Below are 21,205 nucleotides of genomic sequence, written 5' to 3'. Positions count from 1 at the left end.
ATCCTCTTGATGGATTCCATTGACTAGGCCAGCCCACACTCAAGACAAGAGTGCACGAAGACGTGTAGACTAGAAGGAGGGGACTGGGGGGCACGGGCATCTTAGAGTCTATGTGCCACAGACAGACAGTTCCATGTATGATCTAAGATAGCATTTGGAGAGTCGTACTCATTACCACCATTTTCCTTTCATTCCCGCTTAGGAGAGCCAGTAACAGGCCAGTGGTAAGTGGTGGGGAAGGCAGGACTTCAGACACTTTCAGCCCATATGCCTGCATTGTAAAATAACCCCCCAGTGAAAAATCATGATGGAAAATTCTGGCTGTATCTGTAACCTTCTCCTGATTTGCTTTTCTTTCCCCATCTTCTCAGTCACTGCAGGGAATCGGCGCGCCTCCCCTGTATCCACGAAACCAAGCCCCTTCCCGGGATGACAATGGCACCAGATCCCAGTCCCTTATTTCCTGTCAATGGCAAATTTCTCCCTAATCTGATTACGACTATATCATTAGACTCCATTATCATATTATCCTTCTTAGCATATAGATAGAATTTGTAGTTTTCCTAAATGCTTAAAATAATTTTACCCCCTTAAACACTATTCAAATGCTTTTTCTTTTAATGCATGGTACTCAATACTGGAGAGATTTATTCACCTCTGGCTCTTTTCAAAGGACATAGCATTAAGGAGATAACAGGTTTTGACAAGTTATTAAGGAAGGGTTAAGTCCACCAATTTCATTGTGATTCCTGGCACAAAGTTTGAGGTAATATATTTATTTTGTTCCAGGAGCTTTGTCATATAATCTCCCACCAGCCACCACCACCCGAGGACCTTACTATGTAACAGCCTCAGCAACAATATTCGGCTTGTGAGTTGCCTGAAAGAGATCAGAGAGTATCTTAGAAACAAAGTAGAATTTGTCTCTCTCTGATCACGATAACCAGAAATGGAAAAGAACACCGAACCAAAAATAGCAGCACCATTTACTCTGACAGAATAGGAAACTAGCAGCTTCTGCTTGTGAGTTTTAGGATCTCGAGCAAGCAACACCTCTGTGACTCCTTTTACTCATCTGTCAAACAGCAAGGATGATATAGATGTAAATGTATTTCCCTAAACAGAGTCCAGAATTAGTACAATTTGGAACCCAATTTGTACAGCTCTGAATTCTACCGAAAGAAAGACCCAAAATAGTCAGGTAGTCCACCGGCCAAATGACAGGCAGAGATTGACATGGGTTTTAATACCATTCTGTTTACAGCCAGAATCTTGGAGCCACATTCACAATTGTCCATTAAATAAAAGAAATACAAGATTATTGTGTGCATCATCTAGAATGCAGTCTCAGAGAAGATTCTAATGCAGAAATGAGCAACCTTAAAGAACAATCTTTAGATGTTGCGTGGCAAGGTAGAAACATCACATGCTTTTGAGTCCAAAAATATGGTTCCTAGTCTCTGCTTGGCTTCTGTGCGACTTCCTTACCCACTACAGCCTAAGTCATTAGTTCTCAAACTTTTGACCCAGGTACCCCATCTGCAAAGGGGAGCAAACAAGTCGCTTGCCCAGGAATTTGAGGGAGAGCCACCTCTTGCAATCATAACATCCCATTTAAAACATTCTGGAGGCACCCGGGTGGCCCCGTCTGTTAAGTGTCTGACTTCGGCTCAGGTCATGATCTCATGGCTTGTGAGTTCAAGCCCCGCATCAGGCTCTGCGCTGACAGCTCAGAGCCTGGAGCCTGCCTTAGATTCTGCGTCTCTCTCTCTCTCTTTCTGTCCATCTCCTGCTTGTGCTCTGACTCAATCTTTCTCTCTCTCTCTCTTAAAAATAAATAAACATTAAAAAATTTTTTAAACATTTTGATTAACTGTAAAAATCTATTTGAACTTTGTGTTCTAATAATCCATCATATGTGTTCTTGGATGTTAAACAAAAATATTCTAAATGAATTATTATCATGTAAAATTTACCTTCCAGAAAGTATACCATGGTCATCCTTCAACCTTGAGTAGCCATTGGCACGTTACCATATATCTCAGGGTCGGTATGAGGGAGTACACATTCCCTGATTTTAATTCTGGTCAAAGTGACTATATAAATGACAGAATTGATATCACTATAAATTCATGATCCTCATCTTTAAGTGGACACCCATCACCGCCAAGTGTACAATGACAAATCCATCACGGCCCCACTCTCGAGCTCTGACCACCCCCCACCCAACCATCCTTCTGAACAAATGATCCTTTCTCACTCAAAAAAAGGAAAGTGAACCCATCAGAAAGGAACTTCCTCATAGTTTCTCTACACAACTCACCCAGCTACTTGTATCTATCTCAGTCCCTCCTTCCTCCTTCTTGTCATCATATACAAAGTGTTTGTCCTCCTGTTGAAATGGTATGACCCTACTTCCTCTTGCCTTCTCAAGGACCATACTCAAGGTTATCATCTCCCTAATCTTCTGCATGCTTGACCTCCCCATCTTGAATGGGTTCTTCCACACTGCAGGGAAGGAAACATTCTTCCTCTACCCTTCAAGGTCTTTCAGTTGGACTAAGAATATGATTTACATAAGACGGGTTCACAGTAGAATAAAACACATTTTTATTGCATACATAAGGAGGCCTAGTATTGAAATTGAGACCCAAGGAAATGACCAGGGAAGGCAGGCAGTTGTCATACCTTTTAGACAAAGACATCAAATTTGTGAGGAATTAATAGGATAAAGAAAACAGATGTTTAGGAGCTTTATTTAGTAAGGAATTCGAAGTGGAATTTGGGTTGAGGTAGCAGATTAAAAAAAAAAAAAGTAGCAAAACTTGTTTCTACAGCTTTCTCGGCTTTAAATTTCCTATCCCTGTGGTAAGGATGTCTTTTTACTTCTTAGTACAGGGAGAGTATCATATGGGAGATTTATTTTCTGTTCTCAAGGGGACAGAGAAGAGTCTGAGTGTCTTTCTTGCACTGTTGTGCTTAAGTAACTTTTATTTGAAATAATAAATATACCAAGGTGGCACATTTGAGGGTGCCCTGCCCTTGGCCCCTACAGTACCAAATATATTTCATTTTAAAAAGCAGTCAACGGGCACCTGGTTGGCTCATTTGGCTAGGCATCCAACTTGGCCTTGACTTAGGTCATGATCTCACAGTTTGTGAGACTGAGCCCCGTGTCAGGCTCGGTGCTGAGAGTGCAAAGCCTGCTTGGGATTCTCTCTCTCCCTCTCTCTCTCTCTGCCCCTCCCTACTCGTGCATGCTCACACACTTTCTCTCTCCCTCTCTCTCAAAATAAATAAACTTAAAAAAATAAAAATAATTTAAAAAGCCATCAAAACAAACAACCCTCCCTTGACCCCATCTGCTGTGTCAGCCAACTACCCTCTCCATATTTCCATTCGGATCCAAAGTTGTTCAGAGCTGTCCCTCATAGAAACTCCATTTTCTCACCTCTCCTTGACTTTTACACTTGCCTTTACACTTTTTAATTAAAATAATACATGTACATAGTTTCAAAAATTCAAATATTACCCAGTATATTGAAAATGTAATCTTCTCCACTACTCTCTACACTCAAGTCTGCTGAGAAAGGACAAATACCTTCAATGATTTTTGCTTTTTCTTTGGATATTGGTATTCATATTTCTAAATAATTTTCTTACACTTGGTCTCACTGGACCCAGTACATAATCTTCTGCACATCGAATGTTTGGCTCTTTGTTACATGTGTGAGAGACACCCATGTAGTTGCAATCATTTTCATTACATGTTGTGATGTGTAACATTTTGTTCAATAAATATACCACAAGTGTACATATCGTTTCTTTTGAGATTGGTCATCAGAACTGTTTCTGGGTTTTTGCTCTATGGACGATGTTACCGTGCACATTCTTAAACATTTCTCTGGGCCCGTGGGCAAGATTTTCTCCACATTCCTAAATATGGAACACGGGAGGATCGTGAGATATGCAACTTGGTTTTTTGTATTCTTTACGAAGCAGAGTTCTTAATGTTCAATTAACATTAGAGTAGTCAAATTTGTCAGTGGTAACTTTTATGGTTTGTGCTTTTTTGTTTATCGTTTGAGAAGTTGTTTCTCATTCTAGAATCATGAAAATAATTCCTCCACATTCTCTTCTCAAAGTTTTTAGTTTCTCCTTTCACATTTAAGTCCCCAAACCATCTATAGTTTACTTTGGAGTACTGTGTGTGCCCATTTCTTCAAATACTCTGATCTGGCTTCCATTTCCATCACTCAACTGAAAAGTGCTCTAGGGAAGGTAACTGATGGCTTCCATATTGCTTAATCCAATTCTCCTTTACAGGCCTTATGTTACTTAGTAATCACTCAATAGCATATGACCCAGTGAATTACTCCTTCCTTCTTGGAAAATCTTCTTGCCTTGGCTTCCATGATACCATATCCTCCTCATTTTTCTTGAGCATATCCAACACTCGCTTTGGCATGAATCCATTTCCTGCCTCACCTCTAAATGTTGGCATCCTCCTGGGACTCCCCCTGGCTTTTGTCTCTTTCAACGTTGTTTTCCTATGCAGTCTCGTCTACTCTCAGGGCTTTATGCTGATGATCCCAAGCCTACGTCTTCCTCCTGAGCTCCCACCTTATATCCCCATTTGGATATCTCCATGGCAGTCCAAGGTATCACATCTAAAGCTGAAAGTTGGCCTTCTGTTCCTCATCCTGCCTTCCCCAATTCAGTAAATGTCACCTATCTGCCCTGTCATACGCCACCTCTCTGAGGGTTCATCCTTGATCCATCCTTCTCCCTTCACCCTGACATCCAAGGCAACAAGTCTTACCTAGTCTCACACCTGGAATCTGTTTGCTTCTCTGTATTTTCACTATTAAGCATTTACTATTTATCACACATGACTGTAATGGCCCCCTAATAATTCTGTCTGCTTTAACTCTTGTTCTCTTTCAATTTATTTCTCCAAATGGAAGCCAGACTGTTCTTACAAAAATGTAATTGGATCCATGTTAATCCTCTGTACGAAACCTTTCAACACTTATTATCGTCCTTAGGATGAAATCCCAATCCCTAGATGTGGTCGACAGGGTACTTGGCATGAAATGGCCCCCACCTCTCTCTATATATAATCCAGTGTACCTTAGAGTCAGCCTGGAATACTTTTCTCCAGGTTTGTGGTTTGTGTTTTCTTCCCTCACTTCTCAGGATAAGTGTCTAGTTCTGACACCCTACCCCCATTACATGATCTCACACTAACATACTTTCCTTTACATCATCTAACGCATTTTGAGATGAGATGTTTGTTTGAGCACTAACTCATTATCTATATTCCCACCAGACCCTGAGTTCCTGGGAGCAGGGATTATGTCTATTATTATATGTACGTTGGTGCCATTATTATTATTATTGTTATTATTATTATTCCCCCCAGGACAGCCCAGGCCAAGCACAGTGCCTTGCCCATACTAGGAACTCTATAAGCTCATGTTAAATGCTAAGGGCCCATGGAGGAAATGATGCCCCTTTTCTCACTGAGAAGGCTGCATAGTCTTGTGGGGTTCCCAGTGGATGTGACTCATGATCTCTGGGGGCCCTCCTCGTGTTTCTAGGAGGCTGATGTTGGACGATTCACTCTCTCATGCCTCTGGCCCTCGTTTTCATCATCTGGAAGCTTCCCTGCTCTCGTGCATTACAGCCCCCCGCTCCACCCCCATGATTCCCACTATAATCTCTTTTAAAGCTAAGATCTCTTTCTAAGGGGGAAGGTAGCAGAGAGGAATAAAAGTTTTCCCCCAAAAGAGCCTGCCCAACTATACAGGTTGCAAAGGCTGATTATTATTGTTACTTCATTGTTTTTTAATGTTTATTTTATTTTTGAGAGAGAGAGAGAGAGAGAGCAATCAGGGGAGGGGCGGAGAGAGAGGGGAGACAGAATCCAAAGCAGGCTGCAGGCTCTGAGCTGTCAGCACAGAGCCTGTGGCGGGGCTCGAACCCACCAATTATGAGATCACGACCTGAGCTGAAGTTGGAGACTCAACAGACTGAGCCACCCAGGCGTCCCAATTATTGTTACTTTAAAGCAGAAATGTAATTAGTATAGCAGTACTTAATTGTGTCCAAGACCATGAGTAGCATATAATCCATTCACCTAAGACTACTCTTGATGATTTGGACACAACAATGCCAAGTTTAATACTATTCCAGCATCGCTGTGGTGTTATTGCCCCCTGGTGGTGATGATAATTACATAGCTGTGTATGTTTGAAGAAGCTGCTGTTTAAGAGAGGTGCACAGATTTTCCTGGAGATGCTGGTATTTATTTCTCTCCAAGTTAAACTAGAGACGAAAGCATCAGAGTATGTTCTTGATAAAAACTTCTGTGTTGACTCCACCCATACCTCTTTTTAGGACCTACCAATCTACTCGTTTTGCTCCCCATCCCTTAGGAGACATTTTGTCCCGTCTTAGGAAGGCAACCACCAGAGCCATGAAACCATTTGGTCTCAAAGAACAAAGGGGACCCCCATTTTAGAGAATATCTGTGCAATATTCAGTCTGGTAGGAGCTCGCTTTTCCATGGGTCTTAGACATTCAGGAACAAAAATTTGTCAAATGTATAAAAGTATACCACTGCTGACAATCAGACATGAAGTTAGGTACATTCATTGCATATAATAATTGCATGCTAAGGCAGTGTCACCTGTACACGTTTTCATGTCTCCGTGCATTTTCACTCCCCAAATCAGAAACTTACTCATGAAACACAATCCAACTATGCAACCTGGTTCCAGCCTTTAAGACAAAGTAGGGGAGAGGTGGGTATGGGGAACAATGTTTCCAATTGATAGAAAACGGTTTGGCAGAGTTGGAATAGACACACACACACGTATACACACACACTTACACACTGGTAGATATACCAGTTTTTGCTATATGTTCTTTCCAACGAGAGCATTTCCCAAAAGCTGAAGACGGCTGCATTTATCCTTAATGGAAACAATTCAATAAGAAATGACAAGCTGTTCAAAAAGCTGAATTAGCAGTGGAAACACAGATTCTGCTGATATCTGCCTTCCCATTTTTTTTTTTTTTTCTCCAGAGCACTGGATTTAGAATTAGCTCTGAGTCTGAGGCGCCTGGGTGGCTCAGTTGGTTAAGCATCCAACTCTCGGTTTCGGCTCAGGTCATGATCTCCCGGGTTCGTGAGTTCAAGCCCCGTGGTGGGCTTTGTGCTGACAGTGCGGAGCCTGCTTGGGATTCTCTTTCTCCCTCTCTCTCTGCCCCTCCCCTGCTTGCTCTCTCTGTCAAAATAACTAAATAAACTTAAAAAAAAAAAAAAAAGGAATCTGGCAGCTCTGGGTCCGAATCTTGACTCCTCCCTTACTAGCTGTGTTACTTTCGGCAAGTTATATAAGACTTCTAAACTTCAAAATCTTCTCTTTATCTGTAAGATGGGTATAATAACACCTACCTCATATGCTTGTTGTGAAGATCTAATGTGATATTGTGTGTAAAATACTGTGCAAAATGTCAGGCTTAAGCATTCAAGAAATGGTCGCTGTTATTGTTACTATAATTATTCTTAAGATTATTCAAAACCTTCTGAATGGTCTCGAGGAAAACAATAATATGAAGCCAATCAAAGCTAATTCTTTGCATCCAGGAACAATATTCAGTCACTTACAAGAGATTATGAGTAACCAACGATTGACAAATCATATCCTTTCCTATGCTGCCCCTCAGTGGGGCAGGCAGAACTCTAAGATGGCCCCTAAAATCCCAGGACTCTGGTGGATACCCCTCATATCATCCCTTCTCCTTGAATGTGGTGGGCTCTGTGATTATGATGGGGTGTCGAGGTCATGATTCAGTTATGTAATACGACAAAGGTGAAGGCATTTGCGGATATAATTAAGGTTCCACAGTGGTTGATTTTGAGCTCCTCAGAACAGGAATTATCCTGGGTGGGCCTGACCAAATCAGGTGAGCCGTTTAAAGGAGGGTCTATGGGACAGAGATAGACGTAGTAGCACAGTCTTTCCTGTTAGCCTTGAAGAAGCAAGGTGAAATGAGTTCCACAGCTGCCAGGAAGTGAATTCTGCCAATAACCACATGAGTTTGGGAGAGAATCCTGAGTCCCAGGTGAGACCTCAGCCAATACCTTAATTACAGTTTGTGCGATCCTAAACAGCAGATCTAGCTAAGGCATGCATGGACTCCTGACCCATGGAGACTGTGAGATAACAAATGTGTGTTATTTAAAACCACTAAATTTGCGGAGATCAGTTACAGAGCCATGGAAAACTAACACACTCTCCAATTACTGTTAATAATTACTTGCCCAAAATACTATCATGATACTCACTGATGTTTTAATTTCCCAAAGAACTGGGTAAAGAAACCAGATGTCAAGCATCTTTCTTTTAGTTCTTTGGTTGCCTCTTTGACTCAGGGATTACTTAGAAGAATGTTATTTCGTTTCCAAATATCTGGGGGCTTATCCAGAGACCATATTATCAGTTTTTCCCAAATGCGCCCAATATACTTCCGTTTCTCCCCTCCTGGCCTTTGAGCTATTATTGCTGTCATACATGGTACTTTTACATACAACATAAACCCCACACGGCATTGTTATTATTTTTGCTTAAACACTCAATTATACCTTAAAGAAATGTAAACAGTAATAAAATCTCTTACCTGTTTATGCATGTAGTTACCATTTCCTTTGTGTAGATGCATATTTCCATTGGGTTTCATTTGCCTTCTTTCTCCAGGACTTCCTGCAACATCTCTACAAAGGGGTCTGCTGGTGATGAATTCTTTCAACTTTTGTACACCTGAAAGGTCTCTGTTTTGCCTTCGTTTTTGTTTTCTTCTTTATTTATTTTGAAAGGGTCAGAACACAAGTCGAGGGGGCAGACAGAGAGAGCGACTCCTTAGCAGATTCCACACTGTCAGCAGCGCAGAGCCTGACACGGGGCCCGAACCCATGAGCCATAAGACAATGACCTGAGCTGAAGTCAAGAGTCAGACACTGGACCGAATGAGCCACACAGGCGTCCCTTTGTTTTTGATAGATATTTTCACAGGGTATAAAATTATAGGTCGCCACTTTTGCTTGCAATATTTTCAGATGCTTTAAAAGTACTTCCAATATACTTTAAAAATTCCTCTGCACATAGTAGGTTTTCTTTCTCCATCTGCTATTAAGATTTTCTCTTTATCACTGCTTTTTTAAAGATTTTATTTTTTAAGTAACCTCCACACCCAATGCGGGGCTTAAACCCACAAACCTGAGATCAGGAGTCCTATGCTCCACCAACCGAGCCAGCCAGGTGCCCCCTCTTTATCACTGGTTTTAAGCAGTTGATTATAACATACTTGAGGGTAGTTTTATGTTTCTTGTGCCAGTTTCTTTGAGCCTCTTGGATGTGTGGGTTTATAGTTTTCATCTAATTTGGAATTTCTTCAGTCATTATTTTTTCAAATATCCTTCCTATCTTCCCCTACCCCCTTCTCTTTCCTCTCCTTTGGAAACTGCAATTACAGGTATTTTAGGTTATATGAGGTTGTCTCTGATGTTCTGTTTATTTTTCAGTCTTTTTTCTCTGTATGTTTCATTTGGGATAGTTTCTATTGCTATGTCTTCAAGTTCACTAGTCTTTTCTTCTGCAATGTCTAATTGCCCATTGCAATAGACTGAGTGCTTGTCCTCAAGTTCACCAGTCTTTTCTTCTGCAATGTCTAATTGCCCATTGCAATAGACTGAGTGCTTGTCCTCAAGTTCACCAGTCTTTTCTTCTGCAATGTCTAATTGCCCATTGCAATAGACTGAGTGCTTGTCTTCAAGTTCACCAGTCTTTTCTTCTGCAATGTCTAATTGCCCATTGCAATAGACTGAGTGCTGACATTCCCCTCTCCCACCCACTGCCTGCCCCAAATTCATATCTTGAAACCCTAACCCCACGATGGGATGGTTTTAGGAGGTGGAGCATTTGGGAGGTGATCAGGTCATGAGGGTCGAGCCTTGTGAGTGGGATTAGTCCCCTATACAAGGGACCCAGAGAGCCCTCTCACCATCTTTCCACAGTGAGGACACAGCAAGAAGTCTGCAACCCACAAGAGGGCTCTCACCAAAACCCAACTACGTGGGCACGCTGAGGTCAGACTTCTAGCCTCTAAAACCACGAGAAACAAGCCTCCTGTTCTTAAGTCATGCAGCCCGTGATGGCTTGTTACAGCAGCCTGAACAGACTAGTCCTAGCAGTAACCGCATTCAGTTCATTAAAAAAAACCTCTCAGAGGACCCTGGGTGGCTCAGCCGGTTAAGTGTCCGACTTCAGCTCAGGCCATGATCTCACAGTTTGTGAGTTCAAGCCCCACGTCAGGCTCCGTGCTAACAGCTCAGAGCCTGGAGCCTGCTTTGGATTCTGTGTGTCTCCCCCTCTCTTCCCCCGTCCCCACTCATGCTCTCTCTCTCTCTCGAAAATAAATAAACATTAAAAATTTTTTTTAAAAAAACTCTCAGACATTATAGTTTTGTTTCCAAAAGTGTAATTTGGGTCTTTTTAATAACTTTCATGTCTCCACTTAATATGCTGTCTTTCTTCTAGCTCTTTGAACACACAGAATGCAGCAACCCTAAATTGTAATGTCCTTGTCTGCTAATTCTAACATCTGCATTCATTTTAAGTCAGTGTGGACTGATTTATTTTTCTCCTAATTGTGGATCATATTTTCTTGTTTCTTTGCATGCCTGGTAAGTTTATTATTATTATTATTATTATTATTATTATTAGATGTCTGGCATTATCAGTTTTGCCTTTTTGGGTCCTGGGTAGTTTTATGTATCCTGTAACCATTCATTGCGACCAGAAACAGAGTCTCCCAGGACGATGTTACATCAGGAAAAAGGGAAGATGGTGATAGATATCATTTTCCAAAAATTCTTAAAGCTATCTAGGTATAGGATAATCATACCATCTTTCTGTGTCTCACTCTGTTTCCTTTTATAGAACAGATTGAGGAGAGAGGACAGGTGAGATTCCTCTTTTTTTTTTTTTATGGCAACTTTGAAACATTCTTTCCTTTTTTTTTTCCCTAACAGAACAGAAACTAAAAGAATTTTTAAATTGTTGCTTAATTTAATTCAACCAGCGCCAAAATGATAAGAGAATAACAAGCTGAAAATTTCCTTCTAGCAGTATTCAGTGATATCACATCTATTCCGAATAATTGAAAGTGCAATTTGACTACATTGCTTAGTGTCCTTTAAAAGTAAGATTCTCCTGGGACGCCTGGATGACTCAGTCTGGCAAGCATCCGAATCTTGATTTTGGCTCAGGTCAGGATCTTGTGGTTTGTGAATTTAAGCCCCGCCTTGGGCTCTGTGCTGACAGCGTGGAACCTGCTTGGGATTTTCTCTCTCTCTCTCCCGCTCTCTCTGCCACTCCTCCATTCACGCTCTCTCCCCATCTCAGAATAAATAAGCTTTAAAAAAAAGTGTATCTTGGGGCGCCTGGGTGGCTCAGTCAGTTAAGCGTCCGACTTCAGCTCAGGTCACGATCTCGCGGTCCGTGAGTTCGAGCCCCGCATCGGGCTCTGAGCTAATGGCTCAGAGCCTGGAGCCTGTTTCAGATACTGTGTCTCCCTCTCTCTCTGCCCCTCCCCGGTTCATGCTCTGTCTCTCTCTGTCTCAAAAATAAATAAATGTTAAAAAAAAAAATTTTTTTTTAAAGTGTATCTTTGCTAATGTCACCAAATATCTCTCTCACTGTGGACTGTTCAGCACTTAGCTGGTAAACACTCAGTCTAATTAATAGTCAGTTAGGATTAACTCTAGAGGCGAACAAGAATAAGCTCACTGGGAAGGTTTTAGGCCTGCCCACCATGGATGGCTGTTCAATTACTCCTTTTTGGTCTTCAGACACTGTGCTCAAAGGGGCTGATGGTGCTGTTAGCTGTAAAACCTGTCAGGGGAGAAGAATGTTCCCTGCTGCAATGTTTGCTGGGGCACATGCCTGTCTGAGCAGCATCCTGGGTGTGCCATTTGTCCTGAAATACAATATCATCCTCCGTTTCAGCTCAGGGCATGATCCCAGGGCCATGGGATCAAGCCCCACCCTGGGCTCCATGCTGAGCATGGATCTTGCTTAGGATTCTCTCTCCCTCTCTATCTCCCTCTGCCCCTCTCCCTGGCTCGTGTTCTCTCTCTCTCTCTCTCTCTCTCTCTCTCTCTCTCAAATTTAAAGATTTTGTTTAAAACTTAAAAAATTTTTTAAAATATTGTCCCCCTTTCTGACCCTCAAGCACTCCATACAATGGGTGTAATAATACACAACCACCTCTAGAACAAGGACTAGAGTGCATGCCTCTCAGAGGGTGCCACCCAGTCCAAAGAGCAATGCTGCTGACATTAGGTGCCTCTCTGACCTTGTCCCTCTCTTGTCTCCTCGGCAACCACACCAGCCCACACCCTCTCCTCCATACGTTCCAAGGATGCTTCAGCACAGAGCATTTTTGTTTCCTGTTCCCTCTCTACCCACCTACATCCCTAAGGGTCATTTCTGCTCTACCTTTCCAGGTAGTTTCTATTTCTTTCCAAGTTTGAGTTTTGTTTTTTTTTCTGCATAGCACTTTCCACCACCTCCTGTGGTCTATGTCTACTTATCTGTTTGTTCTGCTGACCCTCTGTAAGCTCCATGAAGGCAGGGACTTTGTTTTGGTCTCTTCCTTATCCCTGGCACGTGGGACAGTGCCTGATGCCCAATAAATGTTTGTTGAATGAATAAATATGCAAGCATTTAGAACAGAACCAGGCTAACTAGTGTGAATGGATCTTTGGAAAATTGGCTTGACTAGACCAAAGTAGCAAGTGATGTTGGCCGTAAATTAAAATGTAACACGTCAGGCAATTGGAGATATTATAGGGATCCGTGGGTATGGGGGGAGGGGCATATCTAGATAGCAATCTAGGAAGGTGATGAGGGAGGATTCATAACAATGGGGCAGGTGGGGCCTGAAAATCTCCCGAAAGAAAGGATTAGAAACAAGCCTTCAGTTGGTTCGGCGGCCCACCCTTGGTTTCCGCTCAGGTCATGATGTCTCGAGTTTGTGAGTCAGCACAGAGCTTGCTTGGAATTCTTTCCCTCCTCTCTCTCTGTCTCTGTCTCTCTCTCTCTCAAAAATAAAATGAATAAACATAAAAAGAAAAAAGAATTAGGGACTCCTGGGTGGTTCAATCAGTTAAGTGGCCGACTTTGGCTCAGGTCATGATCTCGGGGTTCACGAGTTCAAGCCCCGTGTGGGGCCCTGTGCTGACAGCTCAGAGCCTGACACCTGCTTCAGATTCTGTCTCTTTGTCCCTCCCCCGCCCACACTCTGTCTCTCTCTCTCTCTCTCTCTCTCTCTCTCAAATAAATAAATAAATAAATAAACATTGGGAAAAAAATGGAATTAGAAACAAAAGCCGCTGGAAGAACAGAGCCTCAACCGCAGATACCGCGAAGCGGCCCGCAGCGGGCTGCTGTCGGCTTCCCAGAGAGGGGGCCCGCACAGCCTTTCTGTGACCCACACGGTTAGCCAATATAGCACCCGGAAGCATGGCGACAAGTCACATAGCTAATCAAAAGCTATCAGCGGCCCCTCGGGACGACTTACACACCTGAGCTAGAGTTTGGCATTAGCACATTCCCCTTCCACGCTGGCATTTCTAACACAGACTTTCCAAAGAATGCCCATGTTGTCATTAGGTCCACAGCCTCTGCCCGAGTCCTCTGTTCTAACGGTCGGGACTATGAGAACTCCACCTGCAACGCAGCCAAGAGGTGAGGCCTGACACCGACATTTCCACGGGCCAACCATGGGCCCTGCAGAGCGCCTCACCCTTCACAGGTCCCCAGTCCACGAAATGGAGCCATTTTGGCAAGCGATGACGCGGGTGCCCTCCTGGACGAAATCCGTTCAGGCCCAGGAAGGTCGAGGCACTGAGTCCCTCTTTTCCCAGGGGAGGCCGGCCGGGGGCACACCCAACACCTCGTCTGTCTGGGAGAGCTGTGCCTTTATAAACAGGCTCAACGATCCCTCTCCCTGTTTCTCTCTCCGTCTCCGTCTCTCTCCCTCCCTCTCCCGTCCCCAACGGCCAACGACTGTGCTTGTGCATGAGTCTCAAGTCTTCACAGCAAGAGAGAGAAATCCACAGCAGCCTCCCCGGGATGGTTCTCCTGGCAAGACTCAGCAGACTCCTCGGGGACAAGAGCTATAATTTTGCTCCAGGTGATTCCGCGAGGCCCTCGCCCTCTCTCTGTAAGAGAACAGGCAGCTTGCTGTAGGGGCTATAATTGCAGAGCCTGTCGAAAGGAAGACAGAGGGCGGGAAGGCGAAGCCGGGAATCGTGGGACTCACGTGAACCCCCTCTGTCCATGCTCAGAAGGGCCTTCGCCACAGGAAAGAGCGGGGACGACATCCACAGCAGCCATGCTTGCATCTGGTTCGTGGTAGGTGACACGTGACCCTTGTACTCTTTGTTCAGTTTTTCTAGAGCTTTGGGGGCCTGATGCGTCAGGTGAAGGCCGGCTGAACAGTCCTCACTGGTGTCAAAATGAAATGGAATCAAACTCCTGGTTAAAAAAAAAACGAAAAAAATCAGGGGCGCCTGGGTGGCTCCGTCGGTTGAGTATCTGACGTCAGCTCAGGTCATGATCTCACCGTCTGTGGGTTCGAGCCCCGCGTCGGGCTCTGTGCTGACGGCTCAGAGCCTGGAGCCTCCTTCGGATTCTGTGTCTCCCTTTCTGTCTGCTCCTCCCCCGCTCGTGCTCTGTCTCTCTCTCTCTCTCTCAAAAATAAATAAATATTAAAAAAAAATAGGTCAACCTTAACTATTAAAATGTCGCCAAAGTCCTCTTTGCTCCCATTTACTGCACAATCACGGCAAGTACATGAAGAACTTCCCATGCCTTTTTTCCCTCAGGATTATTTTTTCCCAGAAAAAACTTACGGAGGTAGGTACCATTGCTCTCTCCTATTTTAAAGATGAGAAATAATATCCCAAAGGTCAGAGGTCGGTCTCTCCAGAGCCCAGGCTCCTCTTGCCCTTGCAGGGTGGCAAGCCTTCCCGTACACGTGAACAACCCAAGAAGATTCCTGCAAATACAGATTCCGGGGCAGCCTCTTCGGAGATTTCTGATCCCGTGCAGGTGTCCCTGTCGCCGGGAATCTGCATCGATGACCGGGCAGCAGCCTGCATTCTGAGACAGGTGCTACGGTACCTCACTTTGAGAACCAGGGCTCCAGGTAACTACTCAGCATCTCCTGGTCCGAGTCCTTTATTAGGAGAGTGAGAGCCCCCCACCCCACTCCCACCAACAATGAAATAACTTCCTGGAGGGTGGTCCACTAGCCCGGAGAGGGACCCGGGTCAGAACGGAGCCAGCCCGCCCAGCATTCTTTCCACCGCATTCCAGTGGAGAAAATAAATCCCAGTCTCTTAGCAAGCTTTGTTCTCCGCCTAGTCTTTCAGTGCTGCCAGCAGCCGAACTCCCCTGGAGCGTCAAACAATACGTTCAAGGCCAGCACGGAAAAATCACACCGCCAATCCGAGAAATCTCAGGGCTCTGTGCCCACGTCCTGCCAAAATTGGAAGCAGTGAAAATCATTTAAATATTACTTTTCTTTACTTGTGAGAATATCAGTGTGTGAAAATTGTCACGGGTAACCTTAGGAGTTGTTACAGCTTTCTCAAAAGCAAGCTCTCCTTTCCAACTGCCATTCAGTGAGTATTGTTTCTACTTTGACACATCCTGTTAAGCTCTCAGCCCCGTATTAGATCCACATAATACCTAAATGTGCTCCAGACCTGGTTCTTAAGGTGGATGTAAATGGACGTCTTATAATTCTATGAGGTTATTACTGCTAAATTTACTGTTAAGGGGCCGTTCTCTGAGCCAGTACCCTGAGATTGGTGTTTTCTCTCTGTTTTTACCCAGTTTGTGTTGAACGAGCAAACGTCAGGATCGTTGGCTTAATGTCAAAGTTTGGCAAACAATTCTTCCCCTGTTTGGGGGCTTATTTATTTATTTCTGCATGCACTCTGCAAGAGTCTGTCATACCAAGTCCTTTATTTTTTTTTAATGTTTATTTTTGAGAGAGAGAAACAGAGAGAGAGCATGAGCAGGGGAAGGGCAAAGAGAGAGGGAGACACAGAGTCCCAAGCAGGCTCCAGGCTCTGAGCCGTCAGCACAGAGCCGCACGCGGGGCTCGAACTCACGAACTATGAGATCATGACCTGAGCCGAAGTCGGACGCCCAACCGACTGAGCCACCCAGGCGCCCCTCACATCAAGTCCTTTAAAGGATCCCTAAGATGTGCCTGTCTTCGGCACTTTGGGGCAACTCTGTTAGTTCATTGCTGGCGTTATTACAAGCATCCGTACACAGGTAGCAAAAATCTTGATTATGCAAATGTGTTGCTGCGTCTTTTTTGTGTGTGACGATCTTCTGGTCCAATTCTTTCTCCTTTCCTAGTGGTCGTTTTCTTTATCACACAACTGTTCATAGACAGGTTCGTGAGGTTTCTAAATGTGCTTGGTACTGTTACTGAGGCAACCCGTCCCAGCGGATGCCAAAGGTACAAACTTCAGAGGCCCTTCACATCTGAGTGACACGGTGTGTGTACAAAAGAGGGGACTGTTTTCCAGATACACAGGGTTTGGGTTGGAGTGTCTGACAAAGGATCCCGCAAAACCAGACCGATATGGGGTTTTTGAATTAGGTCTTTACATTCCAGAAGACGCTCAAAATGCCGCCCCTCGTTTCTGACAATCTGGTGCTCTCTTTTCTTTTTCCAGAAGCCGCAACACTCCCTGTACTGCGTCCCAGGATACAAAACAGCACGTCAACACAGCGAGGTGGTGTTCCCCGCCTCACAGCCTTCCTGTTGAACAGGGTGCTCCGGGCGAAGCATGGGGGGTGGGGGAGCGGGGGTTAGCGGCCCAATGAAGCCACTTAACAAAATGGTTTAGAGGCCTGGGAGTTCTGTTAGCTAATGAGATAAATTCCCCCTGTGTGGCATCTATTCCCCCTGGAGATTTTTGTCCTTCTGGAAGGGATGCAAAGTCTTCCAGGCCATTAGGGTTCCACACAGTTATTTCAGACCCTTGTGGGAATTACTTTATCATTTTAAATCATAGACCAGCAAACATTTTCCATTAAAGGCTAGATAATAAATATTTTCACTTCGCAGGCCATATGGTCTTTGTCACTCATGGCACAAAGGCAGCCCTAGATAATATGTAAACAAATGGGGCTGATTATGTTCCAATAAAACTTTATTTATGGACACTGAAATTTGAGCTTCGTATAATTGTCACAAATTACTAATTAATGTTCTTCTTTTTAAAAATTGTTTCCCATATTTTTTTCCACTGTTTAAAAGTATAAAAGCCATTCTTAGCTCATATGTCTGATAAAGACAGGCATGTCTGTCTTTATCAAGATCTGGCCTGTGGGTCATAGTTTTCCAATCCATACTTTAAGCCAATAACTGACTCATAAAATAGCAATAAAATAGAAATACCAACTAATTCTTAGCAAGCACTCAAAAATGTCAACCATGGGGCTCCTGGGTGGCTCAGTTGGTTAAGCCTCTGACTTTCAGCTCAGGTCGTGATCTCATGGTTCATGGGTTCGAGCCCCATGTGGGGCCCTGCGCTGACCATGTGAAGCTGGCTTGGGATTCTCTCTCTGCCCCTCCTCCACTTTCCCTTTCTCTCTCTCTCTCTCAAAAATAAATAAGTAAATCTTTTTTAAAAATGTCAGCGGCACCTGGGTAGCTCAGTCAGTTAAGTGGCCAACTTCAGCTCCGGTCACGATCTCATGGTTCATGGGTTTGAGCCCCACATCAGGCTCTATGCGGACAGCTCGGAGCCTGGAGCCTGCTTCGGATTCTGTGTCTCCCTCTCTCTGCCCCTCCCCTGCTCACGCTCTGTCTCTCTCTCACTCAAAAGTAAATAAACATTAAAACAAATCTTTTTAAGGTCAACTATGATTATACTAATCAGTCTTTGGGACGTGTTTGGGAATGAAGGTCCGCACATCATTTTTCTAGTCACTGCAACCTGAAACCTTGCAGCCACCTGGTACCGACCCTGCCCTCATGCACTAATGCTCTGAGTGCCACAGAGAGACACCTAACTCTGCTGTCTGGTTTACCCACCATCCCTGGAAAGGTAACTATCTCAGAACGAACAGAAGAGGAAAAAAAGCTAACTCCAGAGCTTGGGTGACAGCAAGTAGGGATTTTCTTTTCTCCCTCACCATAACCCAGTTACTCACAGACACCCATCGTGCACCGGAGAAGAGGGATGAGAAAGAAGCTGGTCGTGTTCCTAGTTTGTAACTTTATGCGTAAAGGTCCTTCCCAGATGGGAGTAAAATGAACTATGGGCTTCGTTGTCACTGCCTCCATCCTTTTCCTCTTCAATTCTTTCTCCTTCCTTCCATTGTTCCTTTCTGTCTTCTGAAGTAATGGCTTAACATCCACATGTGTTCTATACCTTTCCTACTCCAAGTGCGACCCTCCATCAACAGTGGCCCGGAAGCCTGTTAGAAAAGCGGTCTTTGGGCCCTGCCCTAAACCTACTGAATAGGAATCTGCATTTTTGACAAGGTCTCCAGGGTGTGCACATTATAGTTTGAGAGGCACCAGTCCTTCCAATATCCTCAACCAGTCCTTCCAATATCCTCAACACCCCAGAGAAGAAAGAGCTCAGGTCAAACCTCAGGCTTAAATTCCGTACGGAAATGGAAAGCTGGCCGTCTTGAGATTATTCAAAACTGAAGAGGAAAACCAAGGCTGGTGGTCAAACTTTAAAATGGGCAAGTGATGGGGCACCTGGCTGCCTCAGTCTGTGGGGCATGTGGCTCTTGGTCTCGGGTGGTTAAGTTCAAGACCCACCCTGGGGGTAGAGCTTACTTTAAAAAACTGGGCAAGCGATATGGCCCTGTTTTGTTGAAGATCAAAGGCTTTCTCACACGGCCTTCAAAGTGGAAACAAGTTATCCAAGACCAGAGAATGATCATTATGGGCCAGCAGCACAGAGCCTCAGTGCAGAGCTCCAGGGTGAAGGGGGACAGAGAAATGATATCCACATACCTCCCGTGGCTGGGGCTGGGGGTGACCGAGGTCACTTCACTGCAGAAATCAGGGAAGGATAAGCAGAGCAGAGCTATTCCTTGGTGTTCTGGAATATAAGGGAAAAGGCAGTGGTGTGCTGATAGATGTTTAATAGCCAACTCCAGGGGCCGGAGGTGGGGAGGCAGAAAGCCCTGATTGGTAGCTTTTATCAGTTTTCACGGTGTCTGTATTCTCACCTTGACTGATTTCAAACTACGGAAGTGATGTCACCGGACGTGGAGTTGGAAAGAGACCCACAGTAGCACAGCACACAGATATGACAAATACATTCAGAAGCGTAAGAGTAAATTGGTTTTTTTTTAATTTTTTAATGTTTATTTATTTTTGAAGGAGAGAGACACAGAACATGAGTGAGGGGCAGAGAGAGAGGGAGACACAGAATCCAAAGCAGGCTCTAAGCTCTGAGCTGACAGCACAGAGCCTGACACGGGGCTCAAACTCACTAACAGTGAGATCATGACCTGAGCCGAAATCCGATGCTCAACCGACTGAGCCATCCAGGTGCCCCTGTTTTATTTTTTTAAGTCTATCTATTTTTTTGAGAGAGAGAGAGAGAGAGAGAGCAAGTGCACGCAAAGGGGAGGGGCAGAGAGAGAGGGAGAGAGAGAACTCCAAGCAGGCTCCCCACCATCAGCACAGAGCCCAACATCGGGCTTGAACTCACGAGCCGTGAAATCATGACCTGTGCCAAAGCCGGACGCTTAGCCAACTGAGCCAGCCAGGCGCCCGAGAGTAAACTGTAGTAAAATAATTAGGAACTGGTGAGTTGTGATCGTTACCTTCATTTTGAATGCAACTAATTTAATTGTATGCATTACATATTATTATTGTATTACATAACTTCATTTTTAAAAATGATCGTATTTTAACAGCCAGGCCCAAATATTCCTGACAATCAGCTCTCGTGAGGCAGCTCACGCGAGCTCTAGCACATTGCTAGAAAAAGAGAATTTTCACAACTGTGGACCGCAGTTAGAGGATGCTTCCAGACACACTTGTACAACACATGTGGGTTCCACCCCACTTATTCACACCCATGTCCTATCAAGTCTCTGTTCACAGGTTGCCTTAAAAGAAAAAAAAACTCACACAGCTCATCCTGTAAACTTTCACTAAACTTTCTCGAGAACATTTCTTTGGTGTCTTGTGTTGGCTTATTCTAGTTGAGAGTTTTTCAGTTTCCAGCTGGAACGTTTCATGTGACTTGTTACACCCATGAGTTCATTCTTTCAGAGAAAGAACCCCAAATGCCATCTGAGCCTTGTTTCAACTCTTCATTCACAAATCTGTAATGCTCCTTGCTCGATAATCCTAAGGCTTTGACTTGATTTTCATCCCATGTTTCCTCTTTTTTCTCAATTTTAGCAAAAGGAAAATTGATGGGCAACATCGTCCAACCAGTAAAGAGAGGCAGCGAAACGAGTTTAAACGCTATAACCCAAAGAATCAGGGCCTGTAACAGAACGGACCAGTAATTTCCCTGGAAGGATCCAGGATTTTTACATTTCCAAAAATTCTTACTAGGATTTTCCTGGTGTTGCTGATTCATGGGACTGAGTCACGCTGTTGTAGGGAACCCTCCCCAAGGAAAGAAAAAAAAAAAAAAAAGACCTCAAGGCAACCTGGTTATATGCATATGTGACAACATCCATCACGACCCTGTAACATGAGACCACTTAATCAGACTACATATTTGTGTGTCACCATATGTGGGAGACAAAGAAGTAAAAAATGTATTTAAAAAACTAGGCCACCTGGCTCTTGGGGGCTCAGTTCTTAGGGTAGGAACCCAACGGAGCGGTGCTGGCTCAAATAAAGTTGCTTCCTGGAAAGAAAGGCCTCCGTGTCCCAACTCCCTGTGTCAGAATCCTGCCACCAGGCCACCTGGTTCCTGGTTCCAGATCCCTCGTTGACTAGCCTCCCCACCCCGATCTGAACCACTCAGCCTCTCTGAGCCTAGGTTTACAGCCTGTAAAATAGGGAGTTGGTAGATGATGTCTAAGATCCCTCTCACTTTTTT

Source organism: Panthera pardus, unplaced genomic scaffold (assembly GCF_024362965.1).
Source record: "Panthera pardus isolate Hobbes unplaced genomic scaffold, ASM2436296v1 HiC_scaffold_17, whole genome shotgun sequence".
Lineage (NCBI taxonomy): Eukaryota > Metazoa > Chordata > Mammalia > Carnivora > Felidae > Panthera > Panthera pardus.
Note: the sequence above shows the minus strand (reverse complement) of the source record.